A 7,495-nucleotide genomic window follows, 5' to 3' on the forward strand; every position below is an offset into this window, starting at 1 on the left:
GGTACCAACTCACTTTCATAATGTTTCTCAATTTATCTTTTAATTAATTCTCATTTTATACCATTATTTCTAGATATTTCTTGAAAATAAGGAAACACGTTTAATACTTCATTAAGTTTTTATAAGTTTCTTTCTCATATTCATCTCGTGAAAACGTTAAATATCATATTAAAACTGGAAAACTTAATTTTTCTGGCGACTTCTGGTAACTGTGGCGTCGAGGGGCGTGGCCTCTGTCCGAGCTTAAGATACAAAACTGAATCCTTTCATTGTAAGCCATTTTCTTCGATTAAAAATCGTACTACACAATTTTATCATAAACTCACGACCATCTCCTGTGTTCCCAAAGGGATGCAGAATGATTTAGCAGCCTCCAAATGAGAAAATACAGAATATAAAAGATACTTTTACGTTTATTAGCTTTATCAAACCGTACATGTGTTATACACAACTCTTAGCGAAGGTGCAAATAACACGAAATCTTAACTCTATTTTTAGGTTACTCGTCGTTTCCTACACTTGCGCATTTATCCTGAGCCAATAAGATAACATCGGCTGCATGTATTAACACCCAAGGTTATTCAAACCAGTTTTAGCAATGAGGGTGAGCTATCCACCCAGCCAGATGGACCAGTTTTTGGACAAAACTACCCCAGTTTTAAATTTCCAGTTGCTTATTGACATCCTAATAATTTTTTGACAGCTTTCCTGTAAGTTAACAGATGAAGTATTTGTTTAATTATATAGTTTTATTATGACTGACTCAAGTGGTACTTTACAAATATAAGTATCACTTTTGCATTACGTATCTCACTAGTATCTTAACTTTTGCTATTGTAGAGAGAGAGAGAGAGAGAGCGAGAGAGAGAAGAGAGAGGAGAGAGAGAGAGAGAGAGAGAGAGAGCAAATTGCAAGTGATTTTTCGACGAATTATTTCAGTCAGTTTATGTATAATAAATTTAATAATAATATAATAATTAAAATATAATAAAAATTCTAATAATTAAAATTATTAATATTATAATAATTAATATTCTTAAAAAACTTTATCTAATATTTTAAATCACCTATCCTGTAACTAATCTCTCTCTCTCTCTCTCTCTCTCTCTCAGACTCAACCCTGTCTTACCTACCGGAAATAAATGGATGATTACGATAACCCAAAAAACGTATTACCCTGGCCCACACCCTTCCCTCCCCTCCCCCTCCCCCTGGATTTTGATAAAATTGTCTCAAGGCTTTGAGACTCGTATCCCGTGTCAGAAATGACATGACTCATGTCTATATGAGGAGGTGAGTTCATATAGATTTAGTTTGTCTGTGCGTCTGTGTGTTTGTGCGTATGTGTGGTTGTCAGTGGGTTATATGATCTGTTTGTGTGCATGTTTTGCACATGTGTTTGTATAAGAACACCTGTTTGTGTGCATGGTTTGTGCAAGTGTTTGTGTATGAACACACGTTTGTGTGCCTGGTTGGTACATGTGATTGTGTAAGACTGTGTTTGTTTGTTGTTTGTTTTTTGTTTAAGTGTTTGGTTTGTAACAAAACGGAAGGTTTAGTAAAAAAAATCATATAATAAAATAATAATAATAATAATAATAATAATAAGATATTATTATTATAATATTATTATATTATTATTATATTATTATTATTATTATTATTATTATTATTATTATTATTATTATTATTATTCAGAGGAAAAATAGAAAAAAATTATAAAAATATATACAGAAAAAAACAGAGACCACCCCTCACAGTACCAAAATACCTACACAAAATAACCAATACATACCACTTCGATATGCTCAACATTCGTGCATAAGAGAAGTGGGGACAGGGGGTGGGGGGAGGAGGAGGAGGAGGAAGGGGAGGGTACCCACACCAGCAAATGACCTACCTGCACAACCTTCGATTTGCCATTAACACGACAGAGAGGTAACGTGAGACCTACATTTCGTAGGAGAGAGAGAGAGAGAGAGAGAGAGAGAGATTACACTCTCTTCCTCTCTCTCTCTCTCTCTCTCTCTCTCATTTCTGGTTTTTATTTTGATGCTACAAAATCTGGCAACACTGTTACACCTTACTACTATTACTACTACTACTACTCCCCCATTCATGAAAAAATAAAAACAATCGTCCACTATGACGCAATACTCTCTTGGCATCTTTAAATGCCTCATGAATGGGTCCACTGTATAGTGGGTCCTGTAACTCCCCTTTACGAATGCAAGGTATGTGTAGCACTGTAGCGTATTGTATACGTGTGTACTGTGTATTGTGTACTGTAGATTTAGGTGTGTAACCTAGTTCATATGTAGCTGTATAAATAAATAAATAAATAAATATAGACGGATAGATACATAGATGTGTATATACCTACAGAGAGAGAGAGAGAGAGAGAGGAGAGAGAGAGAGAGAGAGAGAATAAAGCAATCTCGCTTTGCGGTCGTGTTGTCTGGTCCCACGATGCAGCTGACCGTATACTTTATGCAAATTGCAACGGCTCACGTTGCAAACGGTTTCCACGGACGAAGAAAGTTCAGTCTCTTTAAAAGAAGAAAAAAAGAAAGCGAGAGAAAGTGACGAAACGCGCTTTTTTGACAGGTTTTGACTGACTCACTCTCTCTCTCTCTCTTCTCTCTCTCTCTCTCTCTCTCTCATTTACTGCAGTTTTTCTCTCTCACAAATTTGGGATATGCAACACAGGTACATGAATTTCGAATATATCTCACTCTCTCTCTCTCTCTCTCTATATATATATTATATAGAAGTGACAAGACAGTGGCTACGAGCTCACTCTCTCTCTCTCTCTGTTTCTCTGAGAGAGAGAGAGAGAGAGAGAGAGAGAGAGAGAGAGAGAGAGAGAGATGCTTATCAGCACTGACTACTAGGGTATCACAAACAATGAATAGGGCTGGAAACCTTATTCGTAGAGAGAGAGAGAGAGAGAGAGAGAGAGAGAGAGAGAGAGGCCACTCTCCAGCCAGCGTGGATGGAAGAACTCATCAAATATTCTCTTTAACTTCCGCACACACATTTATTATATTGTGAAATGAATTCTTAGTATGAGATCCTCTCTCTCTCTCTAACTGTCTTCCAAAAAGATTTAAGGTTATTTTCAAATCATCAATTACACTTTGGCGTCCATAAGATGACTAAGAGAGAGAGAGAGAGAGAGAGAGAGAGAGAGAGAGAGAGAGAGAGAGAGTTCCCTAATCAAATCATTATTCAACGTCTCTTACCAATTCGTATCCTTATTTTCAGCCAAATCCCTATTTCTGGCCAATTCTAATCTTTCTACCCTATTTTCAGTTCAATTTCTCATCGTTGTGTCCTCCCTATTTTTTGCCCATTCAGCCCTCCTCTTTCTACCCTATTTTCTGTCCAATTTCTCATCGTCTGCCCCTCCCTATTTTTAGCCAATTCAGCCACCATCTTTCTACCCTATTTTCAGTCCAGTTTCTCCTAATCTCTCCCTCCCTATTTTTTTAGCCAATTCCAACAATTCTCCTCCATATCTTTACCGAATTCCCCTTTCCTTTTTCGCCTCCAAATCTTGATGCAATTCTCCTATTTCTCCTCCATCTCTTTACCCAATTCCTACCAACCTCTCCCTACCAATTTCCAGCCCCCCCGCAACTCTGCCCCCAACAAGGGGGGGGGGGGGGGGGGGGGGGGGGAGGCACTACACACGAAATGGCAAGAGCGCTAAAACAGCCTTTATTTAGTTTCCTGTCTGACTTTTCCAAGAACAGGTCTTTTGCCTTCCGCTGAGGGGGGGGGGGGGGGGGGGGGGGGGGGGGGGGGGGGGGGTTAGAAGTAATTTCCTCCCAAAGACGCAAGTTACGACCGAGCTGTCAATCATGAGAGAGAGAGAGAGAGAGAGAGAGAGAGAGAGAGGGTGAATAAACGCCTTGTCAGAAAGCAATTGTGGATACTGTCTAATTGCTTGTGATAGAGAGAGAGAGAGAGAGAGAGAGAGAGAGAGATAATATATACATATCTGAACCTAAGCTACATCAAGTCTGGTCGATACCCGGTCAGGTGATCACCCAATAGCTAAAGATTCCTTCAGTAACTACTATAAGTCCCCCAAAACACCTGTCAGGGGTGTGGACACACAGCGCTAGAAAACTCAACCCAGCAATCAATAGTGAGTGTCTGTAGTGTGTGTGTGTGTGTGTGTGTGTGTGTGTGTGTGTGTGAGTGCGTGTACGCATTATGCAACGTCACAATGCAGGCAGACAGGTATATTGCACTCAATCAATAAGTTAGCCTTGGCTGTCGGAAGGTCAGCTGATGTGAGCTTGGATTTTGTGCATTTGCGTCAATACACACAAACGCTTAAAGGGACGAATATTGTGAAAACTATCGAATTGAAAAAATGCTCTAAAGTTGTGTAAAAATGAATTGTATTCAATTGTGCCATTGTGCCTGTGTTTTTGAAAATGTTTTTGTGCATTTGTGTAAATACATCAATACTTGAGTAATATTGTGAAAATTGTGGAAATGTATTTTATTTTTCTTAATTTGACTGTGATATTTTGTTTTATATATAGATATACAATCACAATCTCATAATTACAATACAATACAATCTCACAATTTTCACAATATTTATTTAAAGTACTGTGGGATTGTGAGACTGTATTGTATTTTTTAAATTGTGACATTGTGATTGTATTTTCTCAAAATGCTTTTGTGTATTTACTTGTAAATATATTAACAATCATGGACAAGAACAATATTGAGAAATTGTGAAAATTGTGGAAAAAGTTGTTTCTGTTAATTGTGAAATTGTACTTGGTTTCTTTTATATAGAAATTTCATTGTGTATTTGTACAAATACATTAATATCTTAGGAAGTTAATATTGTGAAAATCGTGAAAATTATTCATTTGTTAAGTGTGACACTGTGATTGTAATTTTTTCTATACAATCGTTTCTGTGTATTTGTGTAAACACAATAATACTTGATGAAGGGGACAGTATTGTGAAAATTTTGAAAAATTTGTGGAAGTATTTATTTGTGAATTGTGACATTGTGATTATATTGTAGTATTATATAAAATTTTGTGTATTTGTGTAAATACATCCATACTTTTGGACAAGAATAAATATTGTGACATTTAGAAAACTATGGAATTTGTATTTCTGTTTCACTAACACAATTTTCTATTATGTATAAAATAAACAATAATAAATTCTAATAAATATTGTGTATAACATAAACAATGATAAATTCTGATAAATTTGAGTGCATTGTGTATCTACCCACACGAATCATACTTAAACAAGGGTCTCTCTCTCTCTCTCTCTCTCTTCTCTCTCTCTCTCTCTCTCTCTCTCTCTTACACAAAAGTAAACAAAGCAAAAATATCATCATAAAATAAACAATCCAGTCAAAAATAAAAATAAACTGTAAACATCGCAGCTCTGGTAGCTTGGCAACAGGAAACGAGACAGAGAGAGAGAGAGAGAGAGAGAGAGAAAGGAACTAAATCACCACTGTACATCTGGCAGCACGAGAAAGCATTATGCTGACACAGCACAAAACAAAGTGGTTTCCCCAGACAAGAGAGAGTCAGCGGTCGAGATATTTAAGCTTCACACAAAACAATAAAAATAGAGGTGTACGAGAAAGTATACTGCACGACAGTGGTACACAGACTCTCTCTCTCTCTCTCTCTCTCTCTCTCTCTCTCTCTGTGTGCAGACCCTTAAACAAAAATATATTTTTAAAAACTATGAATGAATGGGTGACACTGTTGTCAATGAGTTGTAGTAAAGTCAGTAGTAATGGATTTTTGTTTACATTTTTTTTTCCATTCATAAATTTCTCATACGATTCTTACGAATGGGAAAATGGGTTTGATTTACCACAAAACAAAGATATTTTTAAAATGAAAACCTGTAGAAAATGGAGAATCGTGTTTTTTAAATTTGGAAGAATATGCTGAGTTAATTCTTATCTTGCTAATGAAGGCAGTTGTAGTAGAACAACCATTCATCAATGTTTATGAATGGAGCTGGTAGTACAAAGATGAAAATAATTGAGTATAATTTGTTATTCTTTCTATATAACCTTCCTCGCTTCAAAGGGCGTGTGTCTCCCTTCATTTTGAGGTCCATGACTATCGTTTTCACCCCTTTCTTATCTCAGGTCAAATGGTTTCCACAGCTACAGATCTCTTCCAAAATACAAAAGGGTCACTTCTGAACTACACCAGGCCAGTCTCTCATCCAATTCCGTCCACTGCTTCTAATCTATCCCGGCCAACAGACGCACAGAGCAGACACACAGACAAAAACCGAACTCTTTCCCTAACTTGGCAAGCTGACACCAAGCAGTGACCTAACTTGACTCAACTACAAAAAATAAAATATAAAAAAACTTTGATGCCCAGCAAATACAGGGTTATTGCAAGCTGCCTCATCCACTAACTGCAGGAGATCTGAGGGAGGGAAGGGAAGGGGAAGGGGGGGGGGGGGTGAGTGGGCCATCAAAACTTTTAACGACGGCTTAGGCCCAGGTCATCTTCAGAGGTCAGGACAGGTCACTTTGGAAATTGCAAGTATATCTGTAATTCTAAAGAGACATTCAAATACATATACGAACTTTGACTATATACGTATACAGGGATGACTCTCTCTCTCTCTCTCTCTCTCTCTCTCTCTCTGACTTTGACTTCCCAGTTTTAACTGGAATAAATTGAAAGAAACGTTTATATAAAAATACAGAATAATTTTTTTTAAAATTGAAGGAATTTTATATATATAAAAATTGAGAGATGGAAAAACATCAATTGAAGAGGAATTATTATATAGAAAAAAATAAATTAATGAACCAAAAATACTTCTATATAGACCCAACATATTTACAAGAAATATTTTGGAAGAAATCAATTGAAGAGGAATTATTATATAGAAAAAAATTAATAAATTAAACAAAAATACTTGTATATAGACTCAATATATGTACAAGTAATATTTTTATATAAATATATTAATATATAAATTTTAAAAAATGAATATAAATAAACAAGATAAAATAAATAAATAATAAATAAAAGACTAAAAAACAAATCACATACAGAATACACACGCAAAAATAAAAGACCCACCAGACGACAACACCGGGAAAAATAATTTAGAGAGAGAGAGAGAGAGAGAGAGAGAGAGAGAGAGAAATTAACAAAAGACAGTCTAAAATAACAGCTGAAACAGATAACCCACAAATAAAATAGTCCTATAAATAACACCTTGATGATTGCGTTATGCCGAGTCAACCAGCTGGTGTAAATTCGTTGAGTAGCGGTCTCTCTCTCTCTCTCTCTCTCATCTTCTCTCGGTCTCCTCTCTCTCTCTCTCTCTCTCTCTCATGATTAGCATAAATGCACATTTTTCCTCATTACATATATTTAAATATATTGGACTATTGGCTTAAATTAAGCTCAATAAATGTCATGCAATATTTAAATATATTTTCATA

The sequence above is a fragment of the Macrobrachium nipponense genome, chromosome 47, assembly GCF_015104395.2.
Source record: "Macrobrachium nipponense isolate FS-2020 chromosome 47, ASM1510439v2, whole genome shotgun sequence".
In the NCBI taxonomy this organism is placed as follows: domain Eukaryota; kingdom Metazoa; phylum Arthropoda; class Malacostraca; order Decapoda; family Palaemonidae; genus Macrobrachium; species Macrobrachium nipponense.